The 20,337-nt window shown below is 56.4% G+C and overlaps 1 protein-coding gene across 1 annotated transcript in view; it reads left to right on the top strand.

Moving 5' to 3' along the window:
* GLI2 (GLI family zinc finger 2) overlaps positions 1–20,337 on the top strand; it is a 243,339-nt gene that overhangs the window by 24,195 nt on the left and 198,807 nt on the right. The window lies entirely within an intron of this gene.

The raw sequence follows: 20,337 nt of genomic DNA, 5'->3' as shown, positions 1-20,337 counted from the left end.
CCACTACGGTTGCCAGACATTTTTGTCCTACCTCATTTCTGCTTTGGATCTGGATACAGTTCCACTGGTTTTCAAAAGGGAGGAGATTGGGGTGGTGGGAGAAAGGCAGGTTGCCAAGAAGAAAGCTCACCTCTGTCTCGGACTTCATCGGATGAGAAAGCTTCAGGAACGGACCCGGGGATGGAGACAGTCAGCTGGGCTGGGGCGGTGGGAAGGCAGCCTTGGGCTTGGGGGGGATCCTGGGTTCTGGGAGTGGGGCATTGGGCCTGGGGTGTCCTCAACTCGAAGTACTTTGGGAGTCGCAGCCATGCTGCCCCAGACCAGGTGCCAGTCTCCTCCCCTGCCTTTCCCCCTCCTCACCTGGGCTCCAGTCTGGGCAAGAGAGGTGGCAGCGAGAACCCAGCGGAGGGCTGAAGGCAGAGGGACACTGCCTCCTCTTCTTCGCTCAAGCCCCGGGCCCACTCCTTCCTCTGCTCTTCCATCTTCCCACCTGCACCCCTTTCCGTAATTTTCACCGACAAACTCCATGTGGGCCACATGCCCTCCCCTCCCCAAGGTTGTGCCCCTGCCTGGCAGAGCGCTGTCCAGCGCTGGGTGCGCCAGAGCCCGTATGGCTGTCGGCCCCCTTCTGAACAGTGATGTGGGGACCAAGCTGGCTGGGGAGCCTTTGGGGGTGGTGCCTCCCTTAGTAAGGTCTCTGGAGGCTTCAGGACAGTCTCTGTAACACATTCAACCTAATGTCTGCCCCTTGGGGGCATCTACCTTGCTCCATCCCCATCAAAGGGGCCATGTACATGTTGGGCGAGGGGTGCCCCCGGGTCTGGGCAGGGTTCCTCATCTCTGACCAGGCCTGTGCTCCTTCTGGCTCTGGAGCTTGAGTTGACTCTAATGTGTTTTCTAAAACTTGTGGATTTTGGGACCAAAGTCCCTGCCTCTTTATCCTTGGGGCCTAGAAGGGAGCCTTTGAGGCAGCACTGGCCATGTCTGAGGTCCTTTACTGTCACTCCAAGGGTCCAGTACCCATCCCTCCTCTTGGTGGCGTACCTGACCTCTGTGTATCGCCATCACCACAGAGCCCTGCAGGTGTGGGAGGCAGAGGAGCTCGCCCAGGGCCATGCAGTGAAAGGCCGCACCAAGAGGGCCTGGAGGGTCACACTCTGCCTTCCCAGGGATGCCCTGCCCTCGCCAAGGCTCTGTGGGGTCTCGTGCCCAGGGTTCCGTGGATGCACCTTCTTGGTGTGTGGCTTGGGGTGGACACTCAGTCAAAAGAGTGCTGGCAGGGGGTGTCCCGGTCGGCCAGGAGGGTCCCCACCTCGGTGTGGACTCTGTGGTACCCTCCCTGGGCCAGAGAGCACAGCCTCCGGAAAAGGTTGGTTTCCCTTCTCCTGAAGGAGTGAGTTAGAAAATCAGGCAAAACATTGGAGTAAATCAGGCCCAGTGCTGTTCATCTGCAGCATGGTAGATGGTGGAGACTCGGGTAATCAGAGGTGTGCCCCGTGATACCCCCGTGTCACTCCAGTGCCACACGTTGCTGGAGGCAGTTGTCACCTGCACCGGGGACCGTGCTGAGAGCATGTCGCCCAAGCTGGTGGCAGTCGTGGCCTCTAAGGAGGGTTGTGTGGGTTAGGCTGCTTCATGTGGAGGGGTCCAGCCCTGGGAGGTGGATGGCCCAGAGGCTGGCCAGTCCAAGGGGTACAGAAGGTGCCAGAGACTTGACCTGCATTTCTCACGGAGTGATCGCAGCGGCTCATGGTCGAGTGTCTCCTGTGGTTGGGAATGTTCTAGAGATGGAGAATCGGGGGTGCCCTGTCTAGGAGGAACCTGCCCGAGGCCACACAGCAGTGAAGGCATTAGCTGGGATTTGAACCCAGGCCTGCTGGTGCTAGAGGGGTGGCCCTTTCCCCCTCACCATGGTCTCCAGCTGAGTGACAGAGATGGGGGTGAGGAGAACCACAAGCAGGGAGGGAGTGAAGAATCACGGGAGGGTCTCAGGAAAGCATGTTCTCACCCATGAGTGACTCAGCCACTGTCCCTCCATCCTTCTCTTTTCCTCCTTTCTCTGTCTCCATCCGTAGGTCCATCTATCCATCTATCCAATGAGCATTGATTGAGCACCACTGGGAGCCAGCTCCGTGCTGGGCTTTGAGAACATGACATCGAATAAGACCTGGTTCTTGTCCTCACAGAGTCCCCGCGGTGGGGGAAGAGGGACACACGAACGGACTCTTGGGATGTCAAGGGTCAGGCTGTGCTGGAGGAGGGACCGGCCTCGCCCTAAGATGGACACAGAAGTTTCCCTGTGAGGGGCCGCGGTGGGCCCATGGCTTGTCAGGCTCTGCACCAGACCCAGGCCTCCCAGCTCCCTTCTTTGCCCTGTCCCTCCACAAGATGGGAAGGCCTGCTGAGAAGCAGAGCCCTGCTCTTCTTTGGACCATGGTTCCTCCGTCTGGGAGGTGAAGGTGTGGGGCTAAAGAGACACCCGAGGGCCATCGCTTGGACATGAAGTCCTAAGCTGAGGGTCATGGGCCTCGAGTGTGCCCAGGAGAAAAGGCTTCCTTGTCTGGGAATTGGAGAGAGCACTGAGGCTAAGGTTAGGGTTTGTTTGGATGGAGAGGAGGGCAGGGCGTTCTAGATGGCTGACTGCCTTGGCGGAGCTTTGGGAGGCTCTGGAGCCCGGCACTGAAGCCCTCAGGCCCTAGCCCTGCCCCCTCTCCGGCTTCATTGGCCACTGGCACCAACTGTTGCTCCAACTGGACTGGCCTTGGGTTCCATGAATGCACCTCCCATCCCCACCCCGTCACAGACCCAGCTGACCACACCTACCTTGTGCTTCCCCTGCCTGCCCCACCCCCCCCCCCCCCGACTCCTCTTTGGCTATTGTCACTGTTTTGATCGACTGACGGGGTCTCAGACTCTGTCTTCTTCGCTTGGCAGACCAACTGACATCCATTGGCCATCATCAAAGAATGCTGAAGGAAGGGAGGGAGGGAGGAGGGTAGGTGGAAAGGAGGACATGTTTGCTAAGTTGAGGGAACTTGAAGGCCTGGGAGGACCCGTCGTGCCTGGGCTGCCGGTAAAGTCTGAGGGGAGTTAAAGGAACTATCTCTTGGTGAGGATGTAGTTTATGAAGGCCGTGGATGGCTTACCCTGAGAGGGGGCTCCGTGCAGCAAGGCCCAGCATCCAGTGGGCGCTCAGAGGTCTTGCCACCGTAGGACCCCCGGGGAGACCTCTCCAGGAGAGCACGGGGAGGGGCCAGCGTGGGACCCCCGCAGACGGAGGGGACTGCCTTCTAATTACAGCCTTCTGGGCAGAATGACAAGGAGCCACGCTCTCTGGGCCGGGCCCGGCATGTGCCATCTTGTCCCTCAGGGAAGGCTCTCATGGACTTTCGGGACTGCCTTTTCTAAAGGAGCAGAGCATGGGTTTGGCATGTCAGCAACGTGTCTGTGCAGTGGGTCCGTGAAGAGCAAGTTGGGGCCGAAATCCAAAATCATTTGAAAAGGTTTGGGGGCAGGTTCTACTGTAGGAGCGGGTTCTGTCAACAAGAAGGCCTTTTATGGGTTTCCAAGCTGGCCGTTTGGCCAGGGCTTTGCAAGCTAGTGTCCCCTTGTCCTGGGAGATAATCTCCCCGTGCCGTGAGGACATCTTGCTCCACGCACTTTCCTGGATCCCAGGAAAAGCCACACCCATGTTGTGGACCCTCCCTGTTTCCCAGACCTTCAGTCCTGGGCAGAAGTCACCTGGGGGACCCACCATCATCGGGGCTTCGAGGAGCACAGCTTCTGTGCCCCTATGACCCTGGGCCCAGACCAGGGCTGCAGACAAGGTGCCAGAGCTGATGTGTGACCTGTGGGCCTGGGGTTTGCCATCGGGCAGGCTGGGCAGAGCCTTTGGCCGAGGGCAGCAGTGAACCCCATTTCTGGAGGACGCTGTGCCTGGAGCCACCTAAGAACAGGCTGGGGAGGGGCATCCCAGGCACAGGAGACTGGCCGGAGGAGAGCCAGGATGGGACGCCCCTCGTCCCAGGTTGTCCAGGGCACACTTCCTGACAAGATTGTTGGATATGTCCCCAGCAGGTGGCTAATAGCACCAGATACACTACAGCTGCTTATGGGAATGTTTAATTTTATTTTTTTAAGAGCTATTGCTTCTAGGTTAACTTCTTCATAATGTACCCCTACCCCGAGTGGGAGTGAGGGGCTGGATCACAGCCAGGCATCGTGCCCGCTGTGGTTGGAGGGAGAAAGGTAGAAACGCTGCCCAGAGTTTGCTTCCTGCAACTCCCCTTTGTACAAGCTGCTGCAGACAGAGAGGGCCAGGGCCCAGGGGAGCAAGGGAGAAGCCACTTAGTGGCTTCCTGGGTTCTTCAAAGTGGGTGCTGTTATTTTGAAGGTTCTGGTAAGTCCTGCATGCAAGAAACTCGGTTACCCCGCTTTCCTCAGACTCACAGAATGTGGAGCCATTGTTTCCCTAAGAGCGTTTAGCTGTTTCTCCCATAAAAGGCTTCAAAGTTAGCTCTAGTTTTTCTGCTTTTGTGTCTCTTGGGGAAGTGAAGAGCTGTCACGTGTATTCATTTGTTCATGCAGCAGAAGCCGGTGGTAGTAGTGGAGCTTCCCCCATCCCATGTGTAGTGAGCGCCAGGCTTCCAGGGCAATTGGTTCTTGCCTGCCACAAAGCCCGTGTCTTAACCCTTGAACCTCCCTCCTGCCCCTGGGACTGAGGGCTCTGATCTGCCTGTTCCACTCTCTCTCCAGACATCCCAGCCTGGCACCACTGGGCCTCTCCCAGGTGCCCTCAGGCCCAAGTCCCTGTTCATACCCCGAACCTGGTCCTGGATGTTGCCGAAGAAGGTGGAAAGTGACCTCGGGGTGGCTTGTACCTTTTTTCTTGCCTCTTCCCTGGATAGCCCAGTGTTGACTTTAGGGGTGGTCCTTTCATGCGAGGCCTTTACCTGTCGTGCCTCATGGCCTTTAGCCTTTGAGTGAGGCCAGTCCCAATGGCTGGGATGAGGTTTGGGGGCATGTAGGGGGGCATGAACATTATACCTTTAGAAAGTGTCAGGATTGGGGTGCCTGCGTGGCTCAGTCTGTTAAGTGGCTGACTCTGGATTCCGGCTTGGGTCATATCTCTGGGTGGTGAGATGGAGCCCTGTGTCAGGCTCCCCACTTAGCAGGGGGTCTGCTGGGTCTACTTCCTTGCCCTCCCGTGCACACTCTCTCTCTCCCTTTCAAATAAATAAGTAAATCTTAAAACAACAACAACAATAAAAATGGAAAGCTTCAGAATTTGCAGGTTTCATGTGCTGTAGTAGGGCTTGGCAATGCAGTAACGTGGGGTTCCCATGGCGATAAAAATGGAGTTTCCTCTAGTGCACCAATAATACTGCACACTTTTCTATGCCTACAGTACCCTGTGTTCCTACCTGTCAAGGGTCTTTATGCTTGGAGGCTCAGTGTCAATGCTGCCTCCTCCAGGAAGCCTTCCCTGATAGCCCAGGCAGGCTCCTGTAGCACTTGCCCACCAGTGTATCTCCCCGTCCCAGGTAATCTGTGAGGCCACCACAGAGCAGCTGCCAGGGCCTGTCAGGCTTGCTCAGTGCCAGCGGTCTGTGTGGGGCCACATGTCTTCTTGGACTCAGTGTGACCAAGAGGCAAGTGAAGGGAGGGCATGAGGGTGGGTGGCCCCTCCTCTTTCCCTGTCACTATCACCTGCCAGCCTTTCCCTCCTCCCTGTCTGGAGGGTCAGTCGCTAGGTGTAGTCTTCCAGCAGCCTGCAGACTTCTTGAGGCCGGACAATAACGTCACACCTTCTGGACCGGTCCTGGGAGTTGGGGTTGGGAGTAGAGGGTTGGTTAGGGTAGCAGGAAGCAGAGGAGAGAGGACAGGAAAGGATTCAAGCCCCTGCCTTCTGGCTCAGTTCAGTGCTCATCCATCTCAGGCGTCACCTCCTCCAGGAAGTCTTTCCTGCTCTTACTCTCCAAGCTCAGCTAAGTGCCCCAGGCTTCCAGTGTGCCCCGTGCTGCTGTTCACTGCTGCATCATCATTTTCTGCGTGCCCTACTATCTTCCTTGCTGCTTTTTGGCCTCCCTCAGTGTGCTGGGAGCATCTGGAGGGCCGGGTCTGTGTGGTGTTCCCACCGTGTCCTGAGTATTGGCACGAGGCACACAAATGAATGAACAAATGAGTGGCTAAGGGGAGTGTTGGCCGCAGGAGCCAAATGTGGCAGCCGAGCCAAGGCAGTCATGGGAACCAGAGGAGGGAGAGAAGCGAACATGTTATGGAGGGAACAGTGAGGCTTAGAGGGAGAGGGCCTGGGATGTCCTTGGGGCCTGGGGCAGTGTGCGGGGCTGGCTGGGCAGGGGACCAGAAGGACCCATCCGGGCAGGGAGGGGTGGGTCTGAGCCTTGCCCCTTGCCCGCGCTGCCTGTGAAAACTCAGAGCTTTGTCTTCCCTCCATTAGGAACCAGTAGGTCTAGTCTGGGTAACAGGCTCTGGGGAGACAGGAGATTCTGCAGGACGACAGTGGTCCTGTGGGTCCAGCAAATCTCCAGCTCGTTTAAGTCAGTGTGGAGGGGCAACCGCGTTCATCAGGTGTCTTTGAGACCAGTGTCGCCTTTGTTTTTGAACTTCACCGCCTGGTTTCCTTTTGGCATGTGCCCGTCAGCGTGGGCCCAAGGAGACCCAGGCCTGAGATAGGACATGTGGATGGGGAGAGAGAATCTGGAATTTAAACAGCAGTAGGAAAAATACTCCTGGAATCCAGACAGCATTTGTCACAGTGATAACGCCTGTTTTCCAAACAAAAGTCCCTCTGTGGACAAGGTCTTGGGGATGTCTGGGTCTCCTGCCCAGCTCCTCTCTCGCGTGGCAGGTCGGTGTTTCCTTACATCATGGCACAGAGGGTCACAGGGTCACGCCGGCAAGGCTGGGGCTGGGATGAGTTATTCCTGCTGTTCCTCGGCACGTCTGGAGCCAGCTGACCCTCCCTGACCCTCCAGCCTTCAGTCCAGCTGTGGACACAGCCGTCGCTCCAGGAAACACAGCAGGCGGACGTCACTTCCCGCCTTCACCCCGGGCCTGCCCTTGCAAGCCGAGCCGTGGGGAACACAGGCCCACATGATGGGGATGCGGAGGCCCTCACGCCTCTCAGCCTCGGAGCTCAGGCTCCTCACAGGGAGGAGTGTGAGTCCTGGACTGTCTCCCAGCCAGTCTAGGGAGGATTTAGGGAAGAGCCCTGGGGTAGGAGGGCAGGGAAGCTGCCCTCAGCAAAGAAGAAAAGACAGTGGTCAGGAAGGGCTCCATCTCAGCAGTGGGAGAGAAAGTCCTAGCCCCTTGGGGTGTGCAGTTCGAGGTTCATCCTAAGTCTGAGAAAGCCAGGGAGGTGATGAGGTGGGGGAGGAGTGTCTTTATTTTCACCCTGGCCTGGTGGGATCAAAGGCTCTTCAAGACCTTTGTGCCTCAGTTTCTGCACCTGGAAAATGGGGATGTGCCAGTACCCACCTGCAGAGTGAGTTTTATGAGTAACAGGGCATCACAGAGTTGGTACCTATAGAACCAATGACCATCGTCATTATATTATATGGATAGATTCTAGAAAGTTCCAGGGACATTTCTGGGGCTGGTTCTAGGAAAGGCTTTACTCACGGGAACTCGCACTGTGGGGCCTGCTTGTAGGTGTTGGGTGTCACTGGGTGGGAGCCCTGACTGAAGGCAGGTTTTGTGTTCACCCAGCCAAGAGAAGATAGTGGAGTTGGAGAGAGGTCTGGGTGGGAAGAATGTCAGACCGAGGCCTCACGCCTAGGAACATGGGCAGCCGGCGCCCACTTCTCCTCCCCTGTCCGGTGGGTGTCAGCCCGCCCTCTGTGGGAGGTTCTGCAAGAATGAGATGCAGACCTGGCAGAAGGCCTGAAAGACATCCAGCAAGCTCTAGCTGAGGCCAGAGCACCCTTTCCTTTCCTCTGCTGGGGTCGCTGGGCTTGCCACCTCCAGGCAGTGGCCCGGGGCCCTGTGCCAGCTGCTTCCTCGGCAGGACGACTAGGTCTGGCTGCTTGGGAACAGACTTCCTCCCTCTGAGCGGCTCAGCCTGGGCCCCTGAGGAGGTGGCCGTGGTGTATGGGTCAGAGCTTACCCAAGTTCGAGCAGAGCGTGAGGCCAGGTCCTCGGGAGCACTGAGCAGGACATGGGGCATGAGGGGGGTGTTGTGTCAGCCTGTGCTCCACTACTGTCTGCTGCCAGGGGCCCTGCACGTTCAACGGGGATGTTTTTATCCTCGGTCGGCCTCTACGGAGGCAGCCCCCTCTCCTTGTCTGCTGCTGGTGAGGGGGTCAAACAATTATGGGTCTCCTCATTTCCAAACCAACTGGGAAATTAAGTCATATCTCCATCAGAGCGCTATTAGTAATTTTCAAGAAAGAAGTAATTGAAAAGAAACTTTTTAATACCCTCACCAAATTGACATGGGGGCGCAGGAGCCCAAGGGCTTCTCCTCACCTTCCCCCATGGCCCCCTGCCCCTCCCCCTCCTGGCCTTCTCTCCAGCACCCCCAGCCTGGCTCTGGAAGGAGACAGGGGTTCTCTGGAGAGGTGGCCAGAAGATTTGACACATGGCCAATATACCTGGGGAGCAAAACGTGTGTCTCCTTTCTCCTGGCTCTTCATTCAGTCTGGAAATTGGAGGGCTTCTCCCAAGCTCCTTATTCCTATGGCTTCTCAGTGACCAGGAGATGTAACGAAGTTCCTCACTGGGACATGCTCCAACAGCACGACACGCGGTGACAGGAAGTAGCTCTTCCCTCCCCCAGAGGCAACCGCCTGCCTCCAGCACCCACTCTGACTTTGGAGAACCCCCTACACTTGGCACGCAGCCTGGTGTCTGGCGCTGGCCCCCACGGGCGGGGTTGATTCACGGAACGGATGGATCCGGAGATGGAGGAAGGAAGGAGAATCAGGACACACTCTTGGGCCTTTGGACGTTAGCTTGGCGCTGCGGGCTTCCTCAGTAGCATGGGTGCAAGCAAGCATTTCCCTTGCTTGTAGGCAAGCCTGGGGCCAATGCTGGACAACCAGAGCTGCCTGAGTCCAGTGGGTTCTCTTTGCTGAAGAGCGGAAGATTCCAGGGTTCCCTGGCTGCCCGGGGCCTGTGGTACCCCCCAGAACCTCAGGGCCCTGTGCAGTTAGCCCCTTCTCTGGGAAGCCGTCTCTGCACCAAGCTCCCTCCAGGCCCTAGAGACCTGGCCCAGCCCTCCAGCTGCTGGGGGAGCCTTCGAGCCCATCTTGTTGGCTCAGGTTTAACACCAAGGTCTGCTGCTGCTGAGACAAGTGTTCTGTGTGGACTCGGAACTCTGGAACTCACTTTTTAGGAAACGATTCCGCCAGGTTACAGAAGGCAGGCTTGGGGACCTGTCTGCCTGTGTCAGGCAGGTGCACGGTGTGCTGCTGCGAGAGAGCCTGTGTGTGTGTATTTGGCGCGTGTGTGTGTGTGTGTGTGTGTGTGTGTTGTATGTGACTGTGTATTTGTGAGTGTAGGGGTGTGTCTGTTGTGTGTACTCGTACGGACACGCATTGGTGTGTGAGTGCATTTCTGACTGCGCACGTGTTTTGACGGCATGGCTCTGCCTGTTGGGGAGTGCATGTCCGACTGTGCCTGGGTTTGGAGTACGTGAGAGTGTGTGGAGGTTTATACATCTACACTGTGTATGTGTGCACATGTGCACGTGCCAAAACTCAACCTCCAGAAAGTGCACCTCGCTGGACAGGGGCCGGCTGACAGGTGGGGGGCTGCACTTCCTGCCCCTGACTTTGGTCTCACAGAGGGAGGGGGCTGCCCGGAGCACAGCGATTCCCAACCGGCAGGGTCAGGGTGCCTGGTGGTGGTGGGTCTTGGAAACCTAGGACAGCGAGGTGCTCAGGACTTGGCTGGAAGCCTCGAAAGCTCGGCCTTTGATATTTGATCCTTCTTGGGGCCTGACTGCCAGAAGGAGCTTTGCTGGGGTCCATGAATCCCTGGGGCCTTGGAACCTTGAGGTGGAGGGTGAAAACATTTCATGAAGCCTTTCCAACTCAAGCAGGCTCCACTCCGCAGCCACAGCCCCTGAGGGTTGGATGCCAGACATCATCCACTGTGTATTCTGGTTGGAGCCAAATTCACATAGACTAGTTTGACGCCCCCTAGAGGTGTGCAACTTTGTGACCCTGAATGAGGCTCTCCACTGTCAGCTTCCATGTTCCCACCACACCCCCAACACTCACATCTTCTGCTCTCTGATGAAGTTCTAGTTGGCCACCTGCTGCTCCCCACGTCCTCCTCTCCAGGCCTCTGCCTGGCCAGCTCCTCCTGCTAGAATATCTCCCTGTCCATCACCACCCTGCCATTGCCCTGCCCCTCCCCACTTTGGGTCCCCCTGGGTCCAGCTCCAGTGTTGGTGATGGTTTCCTGTCTGTCTTCCCAGCTGGACCACAGTGCACTGAGGATGGGGAGCAGCCCTTGTGTGTGCCTGGCTGGGTGCCCGCTGCAGACATAAAAGCACTCAGGAGCGACTGGGTAACACGGGAAGGGGTCTGCAGTGGGGAGGTCCATGCTGGAGGATGGCCACATGCTGCCTGCTCTCTGGTGGGCAGGTGATTTGAGACCAGAATGATAAGAGGTGACACCTGGATGTGAATTCTTGTCTGCGCCTCCCCTGCTCTGTGCTCTTGGACGAGGCACTGAGCCTCTGGGGTTCTCAGTTTCTTGTCTCAAAAACAGGGCTGGGAGCTGTCAGAGGGCGGTATGGGTCTGGAACGGCCACCCATGGGACGCGCTCAGCAGGGTACTGGGCACCTTGCCGGCGTTCCCTAATATTGCTACTAGTCGTAGTCGTGGTGCTAAAAACTGGGGCTCAGCCACGCACTGGCCAGCTCCACCTGCCTGATGGACTGCGGGGACTAGATGGAAAGAGGCCCCCTCTCTAAGTCCACCACACGTGTCCATGCCCCTCAGACTCCTACCTGCTAAGTCTGAGTTCATCTTTGGAGCCCAGACGCTGGTTATGACATCCATCCCAGTCCTGCTGGCCCAAGCCCAGAGCCCACCAGGAATCCCCATGTCGCCTGGCCACACGTGGCTCCGTGGCAGCAAATCAGTCTTTTGAAAGCCATGGTTGAGTGAGCACAAAAGGGCAGCTGTCTGATCCTGATCGGAGCACCACTGACGGGCTCTGTGTGAGCCTTGGCTCCGTCGGCTCTTAAGCCTGTTCCTGTGCACTCGGAACGAGAAGGCGGGCCAGGCCAGAGGATGGTGGCCAGCAGCCTTGGGTCCAAAACTCAGGCAGGGTGTCGGGTCCGGCACTGTCCTTTCCCTGCGTCCCTCGGCCAATCAGTGAATATTTAGTGAGCGCCTCTGGTGTTCGGGATCTGCCGTGGGACAGCACTGCACTTAGAGCAGACTCTGGCTTTGCCTCATACCAACTCTGGGACCTCGGGCAACCGGCCCCAGATTTCTGATGCTGGGCTTCTACCTTTGTAAAATGACCAGGTGATGCTGGGTGGTTTCCAGGGGCCCTTTGTCTTTTCTCCAAGACGCCTGCAGTATTCTTGAGAAGATAAGACACATGCTGTCAGAGGGTAGTCTCTGGCTGGGGGGCTGGGAGGCTTTGGGCAGGTGCCAGGGGCTGTCCTGGAGGTCTTCTGCCCTTCCGAATGGGAAGCTGCCTGATGCAGACCTTCTGTGTGTTCAGCTGCTCAGCCACGTGCCCGAGTCTCCTTCCTTCCAGAGGGGCTGCAGGGTTTCCTGGGCCTGGCCCCCTCAAAGTTAGAAGGAGGGAGGGAGGTTGCATAAGAGTGGGCCATGTGGCCCTGCTCTCTTGTGTCCCTGCCTCCTCCCCAAGGAGTGCCCCACCTTGCTTGTGGACCGCACACTTGTAATTTATGCTTCCAGCATTTGGATTTGTATACCTGTCTCCTGCCTAGACTCCTTGCTGCCCAGCCACCCTTGTTTCCAGAATGATCCATGGCACCTGTGGTCGTGTCACGCCCTTGCTTACACTCTGTAGGGTGGAGAGTGGGATTCTCTTCTGTGCCAGGCAGGTTGATGGGGAGAAGCTGTCTGGTGTCTTGTATGAGAAGGATCCTAAGGGCTATTGGAAAAAGTGCTGTGATCGATTGGTAATGTCTGTCGTGGATCAGGAGGGCAGTCAGTGATGGTGGTCTTGTGCAAACCTTAGTACAGGATAATATTCAATTTTTTGAGAGAGAGAGAGAAGGAGAGAGAAAGTGAGAGCGACCATATGAGCTGGGAGAGGGGAACAAAGGAGGAGCAAAAGACAGAATCCCAAGCAGCCTCCATGCTCAGCACAGAGCCCAACCTGGGGCTTGATCTCACAACCCTGAGATCATGACCTGAGCTGAAATCAGGAGTCAATCGACTGAGACACCGAGGCCCCGAGTGTTCACATTTTTTCATAAGACCCAAGGCTTCCATCCTCTGGGAGCTCTCCTTTCTCTTCCCCATTTCTTCCCCAGTCCCAGAGACTCAGGTCCTATTCTGCAATTAATTACTGGTCTTCTTGATTTTTGCTCCTATTAAACAAAACCTTCTGAAGGTATAGACCACATTAATTTTTTTAAACCCAGGGCCTGGTGTGGCACCTCATACCTAGCGTGCGCTCAGTAAATGGCAGAGTGAATGTTTTATTGGAAACATTTCATCTGGGTCCCCAAGAACACCCAGAGTGGCCAGTTCCAGGCTGAGCTGTAGCAGAAGTTGTGCTGAGTCCCCTAAGGGCCAGCCACCGGGTCCGAGGTTCCCAGTTCTGGGATCCTGCTACCTGGCATGTGGTAGGGAGGAGAGAATAATATGTTGTGGACAAATGGTGTAGAGCATATTTTTAAAAATTACAAACAAACTGGCATGCCTGGGTGGCTCCATCAGTTAAATGTCCAACTCTTGGTTTCGGCTCAGGTCGTGAACTCAGGGTCCTGAGATTGAGCCCTGCGTCGGGCTCCATGCGCAAAGGGGAGTCTGCTTGAAGATTCCCTTCTTGTGCTCCCCACAACTCACATGCGCATGTTCTCCCCCCAAATAAATAAATCTTAAAAAATTATAAACAAACAAAAATGATATATTATAAACAAAATAATTATAAACAAATGCTCCAAGTGATCATGTAGAAAGTTCTGGAAAGTGTAAATGAAGAAAATAGCCCCTCGATGGTGCCATTATTCAGCGTCTAGTGGTGACAGGTGCATTTCCTTCTAGAACCCCTCCTCCCATGTGCCACCCCAGTGAAGACTCCTCCTTGTCTTTGCCAGTTTGTATCCTGGATTGTATCACTTGGTATTTTAACATAAACCCGTCCCATGGTATTAAATAAGTCTGTAAATATTATTTTCAGTGACTAATGTTCCACCGTTCGCACATACTGTGATTACTTAACCAGGGTTTCTTTGGGGCCATTTGGAGTTGTTTTCACTATTTTGGTGTTCTGCGTTTTCCAGTGACAAACAACTTTGTAGGTAACAGCTGTTGAGGTCCCTCTGTGGGGTAGATTACTCGAAGTGGAACAAGTGGGTCAGAGTGGAAATGCTGTTTTGGCCTGAATAGAAGTTTTGTTGTTGTTGTTGTTTTTAAGATTTGGATTTATTTTATCTTACTTTTTTTCTTGGAGAGACAGACAGCATGCATGTGAGCGGGTGCAGGGGGTTGGGAAGGGCAGAGGGAGAGGGAGAGAGAGAATCTTCAGCAGGCTCCATGCCCAGTGCAGAACCTGACATGGGGCTCAATCTCACGACCTGAGATCATGACCTGAGCTGAAACCAAGAGTCCCATGTTAAACCGAGGCCACCCAGGCACCCTTAAAGATTTTAGTTTTAAGTAATCTCTACACCCAACGTGGAGCTCGAACTTACAACCCTGAGATCAAGAGGCATACACTCTGTCAACCAAGCCAGCCAGGTGTCCCCTGAATAGTTTTTTAGGGTTGTTTTGGGGAAAAGGTGAGAGATGGTTTTAGAGTGTTTCTCTGAAGAGTCAGTTACAGGGTAAGAATATTGGTGTGGTGGGTGCCTGGGTAGTCATGCTCCTGAGGTCCTGGGATTAGGTCATGCATCGGGCGGGGAGTCAGCTTCTCCCTCTCCCTTGGCTGCTCCGCCTGCTTATGCTCTCTCTTTCTGTCAAATAAACACATAAAATCTTTAAGGAAAAAAAAAAGAATATTGGTGTCCTTGGAGGTCTTTTTGAGTGAGAGAGAGAGAAGGAGGGAGAGGGAGGAGAGAGAGAGATCACGCGTGCATGGGGGAGGAGGGGCAGAGGCAGAGGGGGAGAGAGAATCTCAGGCTGGCTCCACACCCAGCCCGCCTCCATCTCACCACCCCAAGACTGTGACCAGAACTGAAATCAAGAGGCAGGTACTCAACAGACTGAGCCACCCAGGCGGCCTGAGACTGCTTTCTTGACAAGGAAAGGCAGAGCCTGCAGCTGGGGTAGGGGAGAGTCCTGTGTGTTACTTGTGCATCCCACCACCTGTCGCGGCAACTCGGGCCGCTGGGGCAGGGTGCTGCTTTTCAGGTAGGAAAGTTGGCGTGGCTCAGCCAGGCTGCTCAGCGGGACACCCTGTCCCAGTCCTGTCTCCTGCTTCCCAGTGCCGCGCCAGCCCCCAGCTGCCGTCTGCCACCACGCTCGCCCCTGGCAGGGTGCTCTCTGTGCCAGGAGGTGTGTTGCTGGGTACTAAAGAGAGGTGATGAACACCACTCATCTGTTGTGCGTCCTCTGGTGGCCTCCCATGCATAGCACCTGCCCTCATGTCGCTCCCAGTGGGCCTTGGGGTGGAGGGTGTGCAACGGCCACATTAGCAGATCTGCACATGCGCAGGACTGTGACCGCTGTGATGCAGCTGGGGCTTCGGGGCTCAAAGCGGGGCTTCTGCCTCCGTGGAGCAAGAGATGCCTGGGAAGACCACTGGGGGCTTGCTGGGGGGGCGGGGGGCTTCTTTCCTTCTTTCCTTCCTGGCCTGCCTTCCTTCCTTTCTGGCCTCCTCCCGCCCTGCTGCCCTGCCCCCCGCCCCGCCCCCTTCACTAGAAGCATCCTAATTTTTTTTTTTTTTTTTGGAACATCCTAATTTTCAGCAGACATGACAGCCTCCCTGATAACGATCTGGTGATTTCCAAGAGCATCATGAGCTCCGTTGATGTTGGGTGGGGGGCTGCTGTCTGCCCAGCTCCTCATCCTGAGCCAGCCTGTACTGGTCCCTCAGGATGAGTCTGAAAGTGGGGAAACAGGCTGCCAATTGGGTGCCTTGGAGATAAACACCAGGACTTGCTTATTTTTTAATAACTGCTTTATTGACAAGTACTTCACATACCATAAAACTCACCCTTTTCAAGTGTACAGCTCACGGAGTTGTCTAACCATCGCCACAGTCTAATCTTAGGATACCTTCATCCCCTCGAAATGAAATCCCATGCTCAGTGAGAGTCTACTTTCTAAAATGACAACTTTGGTGATGTTTTCCATTTATAGGAATTCCTGGACGAATGGTGAAATATTGATAAGCCTTAGGTTAGGCCTACTCTGTGTTTTAAAACTCAAGACACAGGAAATTAAACACCCCATCCTTGGCTCTCTAGGGAGCCCAGAACCCTGGCCCGCCTCCTCGAGTGGCAAGAGCCGCTAGCCTGAGGGGAGCAGCGGCGCCTGGTTTCCGTACTGGGCCTGCAGCTCCAGCCTGCGCTTGTGCTCCCCAGTGCTCCCTCCCGCCTCTGGCCTGGCCCGCTCCTCTGCATGGCCCTGTAGGGATGGGATTTGGCAGTCCTTGCTTTGAACCTTTGCGTCCTCCAGTGGATGGCACGTTGTTGACTACTTTGTGATTTTTCCACCCCAGACCCTGTTCTGTTATCCGGCCCACGGCCCACAGGCAGGGCTCCCTTGAGAGCTCATGCCTGGCTGAAAATCTCTTTTCCCAGGGCTGGGTCTTGTGGGTGGGAGTCCAAGGAACCACCATCCGCGCTGGTCCTGTGCCCGAAACACTATCCGTTGCAGGGCCTGGCGGGAAGCGCCCCATGGCACCTGGCTGCCATCCTGCCCGTCATCCTGCCCACTTCCCCACCCGCGCCACCTCCCCTCCCCTTCCCTTCTGTGACAGGTCTCACATGCCACGCTCATTCAAGCTTCGTGTAGACGCGAGCCCACTCACCATCTCCAGGCGTTGAACCTGCTGTGATCGAAACTGTGGCAATTAAATTTTAATTGAGATGCTCGCTGCTTAAGCAGACACAAGACAGCTACAGCTCTTGCTAATTAATTTTCTTCTGCAGTGACAACATTTAATAATTATGTTCCGTGACGCTCACGTTATTTATGTACTTTCCCTCTCCTGGAACCGTTCAGCGGTTTCCACGAAGAGGTGGCTGGTGGTGGTCTCCTGCGTGCCCACTGTGACAGCGTCAGGTGTGAGTCGTGCTCCGCGGGTGGCAGGGATGCACGGCCTGGTGCTCGTGGGGAGCACGCTGCTGTCTGCCTGGGGAAGTGGAGGCCCCTGGGCTCCCCTGTAGCCCCACCGGCCTCTCCAGGTAACGCAGCTGATCCTCGGAGGCAGGAGAGCAAAGGGATTGAGAGCTTGGGATCTGACTAACCCAATAGACTTGCATCGTTAGCGGGAGCTTGAGCAGCTTGCTTCTGCTTCTCTATCTGTAAAATGGGCCTAGTAACACCCCCGCTCTGGGGAGACTGTGAGGCTGGATAGCATGGCTCGTGTCTGCAGTTGTCCCAGTGTAGGCCCAGGGAGCACACATGGTGGCTGTGGCCGAGACATGCCAGCCGGTGCAATAGCGGCCTGACCCTTTTCTGGGGCTCCTGACACTTTGCCTATCGTGGCCCCGGGGGCCCTGGGCCTTCTCTCATGTTCTCGCCCAGGCAGGTACTAATTCCTGCTCAGCTCTGCCCAGGAACTAGGACTGTCTTGTCAGCAAGACAGGGTTCCGGCAGGCCCTCTGAGAGGGACTGGGGCTCAACTGGGTGCCGGTTTTCCCTCACCTGCTGCTCCTGAACTCAGGCCACCCTCACGCGCTGCCCAGGACGGTGAGGGATGGCATCGGGGGCTGGAGAAGAAGCTCCACCATCGAGCAGCTGGGCACTCGTCTTGACCTACACTTACATGTTTATTCTTCTTCCCGATGCGGGCTCCGTTTCCAGGTGAGGGAAACAGGCTCCGAAAAGTTGGGTTACACAGCATGTAAGTTGCACCGTTAGGTTTGGAATCAGTTACGTCTGACCACTCTATTACGTTTTAGCCTGCTGGAGACCAGGAAGGCCTGTAGCCTGAGGCTCTGGGGCGGGGGCTGGGCAGGGTCAGGGCCCCCTGTTCTTGACAAGGTCAGAGAGGTGCACAGGAGTTGGGGGTCAAGGTTTCTAGGACCTGGGACTATGGTCCGGGATAATTTTTGTGGCCGTAGGTCATGGAGATACTGGTGAAAGTGAGGCCCGGCTCCCAGGAAACATCCCATGGGCCATGTGCAGGCAGTGTCCCAGTCATGGGGCTCCCCCTTCTGCCTCCCAGGCATCTGCTGTGCTGGGGTGTTGGCCATGTTCTTGTCCCTTTCTGGGTGGGAGAGGCCCTCAAGTGCCTGTGGCTGTGTCCTGGGGGCTCCCTTGACGGGCTGGACGGTGATGAGGCCTCAGGGTCTTGGGATTGTGTGGTCAGGTGTTGCTCTAGACCCCAACCCGACTTTCATTTCCTTGTCTCCCGTACTGTCCCAAGCCCTGGGTATGCTATGACGGGAGGGCTCAACTAGGAGTAGGCAGCGAGTTCTGGTCTGGCCCTGCTGTGCAGCATTGGGAAAATATCTTCCCCATCTGGGCTTCAGGTCCTCATCTATAAGATGATGGGGTCGGTGAGAGGCTCCACAGGTTCTCTTCAGTTGGAAAATACTGGGCAGTGAGCTGGGAGTGTGATGCTGGGGACAAAGGGACTCATGGGGCATGATGAAAGGAGCTGCGGGCTGAGCTAAGGTCTAGAATGGGAGAGAGATCCGTGTGAATATTCGCTCCCTCCGAAAACCTGAAGGAGGCCTCCTCTGTGAGCCTGGCAGCTGAGGGGTCTTTGCTGAGAGTTCAGAGGTGACCCAGCCCGGGGTGACTTTCTGGGAGGGCTGGCGTCCAGTCGGGTTCCCAGATGTGCTGCTGCCTGCTCACTCCCCAGGGAAGGCTGATGTGAGTGAGGACAACCCTGGCCTGCCCGCTTGCCCCAGCGTATTTGGTGGCTGGAATGGGTGCCTACTTTTTCTTCCAGTTCCCAGCAGACTTCTGGTCCTCCTTAGGCCCTGGGCCTGTTCCCCTGCCCAAACAGGCTTGTGTGGGATAGGAGGAGAGAGTCTGATTTGGTCTTGTGAGCACCCAGGGCATCTTGGGTAGAAGCTGGTCCTGTGGATGGAGGGTGGGAGACAGGGGCCTGCCCAAGACCGTGGACTTAGCACTGGTCTCTGGTCTCCTGAGTCCAGTGAGCTGAGGGAAGGATTCAGCTAACTGGGACCTTTGGAGGGGACTGGCGGCCTGGGAGACAGCCTCAGGAGCTCTGAGCAAGGGCTTCTCCCTCTGCCCCCTGAGCCTGCGCCTCTCCCACTTGGACAGCCCATCCTGTCAGAGCCAGGGAGTGTCCCTTTTCAGAGGACCTTGCCCTGCCACTTCTCCCACAGTGAGCAGAAGCAGGGTGGGTAGGGAGGGCTGGGTGTCCAACTTTGGGAGCCGCACTCTCCATGGTGTGTGTGTGTGTGAATGTGTGTGGATGAGCGTGCATCTCCCAGAGGTGGCTTTGAGAGGGGCTGGGGGCCGGGAGGCAGCCAAGGGTCTGGTTTGTGGTGCTCCCACCCCGTGGATCAGCAGATCTGCACCCTATACAGCCCAGAGTGGGGGGTGGGTGTGGTGGTGGTGAGGGAGGCAGGAATGCTGGGGAGCACAGCAGCACCTGGTGATATAACTTGGGATTCTGGGCCGCCGTTTCCTCCACGTGGATCCCCTGTTCGGGGGAGCAGTGGTGATAGCGTCTGGGTTGTAGATTGGGACATCTGAGCCCAGTGTGGACAGGGTGGATAGGTTGGAGACTCTCAGGTGTGTAGAAGCTGCTGGGTGTCTTGGGGAGCAGGCAGCTCTCACCAGGTGGGGGCACGGGTTGGCCAGGAGAGAGCCGGTGGCATTGAACGTGAGGTTGGCTGCACGCAGCATCCAGCGTGGTTCTGATGGTGCGCACGGTGTGGGCAGAGGGCAGTTCCCTAAGTGCCCAGTGCAAACAGAGTCACATGACCTCCTAACTGATGGGTTCTCCTCCTGCAACTTGGACGCCTCCCAGGCCAGATTTTCCTCACTGAGTAAAGGGTCCCCGTGATGGTTATCAAAGCCCAGTGCTGGCAAGGATGTCCGGGTCTCCCTGCTCCCAACCTCCTCCTTGGGCCGTGGGGCGCTTCTTTCTTTGGCAGCCCTGGGTTCTCTGGCCTGCCCTGCAGTCTCTCAGGACCCACGGTCACCTCCTTGCTCTGTCCCACCTCTCCTGTGACTCAGTCTGTGCCCCTTGTCAGTCGTGATTCCATCTCTAGCTCATGCCACGCCCACGCAGCCAGAGAAAATAATTAGGGGAACAACATGGGCTGTCTGCCAGGTTCCCAGGCAGGTGATGTTGGGGCTGGGTTGAGCTCTGGTCTCAGGAGGGCAGTGACAGGCCCGTGAATGGCATTGGTAGGAGCCTTGCCCAGGTTCTGAGGCATCTGAGGCGAGGCAGGAGGGAGACTCTGATTCTGTGCATGGCCGGTGGGGTGGGACCAGGGGGTGGGAGTGGTGAAATCACTTCAGGACCTGTCTGCCTGTGTTCGGTGGGTGGGGCATGTCCCGGGCCTTCCAGGCAGGCCAGGGGAGACTCTAGAGGGCCTGGCTTCCTCACCACACAAACCCAGGGCCTCTGGACTGCTGGTCCCTCTCTCGGGAGCTGTGACGTGGAAGCCACCGGGTAGGGTTGGAAACACGTCTTGACACACGTGCCTGGTTACATCCCGAAGCATTGATTTGAGTGAAGGTGTGTAGCCCCGGGTCCGGCTGGTGCTTGCCTTGAGCACCTGGACCACCAGCCCGGCCCAGAGGATGGGATGGAGGATGCTTCAGGGGAAATAGAAGGGAGAGAATCAGGGCTCCTGGGTGGCTCAGTGGGTTAAGCCTCTGCCTTTGGCTCAGGTCATGGTCCCAGGGTCCTGGGATCGAGCCCCACATCGGCTCTCTGCTCAGCAGGGAGCCTGCTTCCTCCTCTCTCTCTGCCTGCCTCTCTGCCTACGTGTGATCTCTGTCTGTGAAATAAATAAATAAAATCTTAAAAAAAAAAAAAAAAAG

The sequence above is a fragment of the Martes martes genome (assembly GCF_963455335.1).
Source record: "Martes martes genome assembly, chromosome: 3".
NCBI lineage: Eukaryota > Metazoa > Chordata > Mammalia > Carnivora > Mustelidae > Martes > Martes martes.
This window is presented reverse-complemented; position numbering and strand designations above follow the sequence as displayed.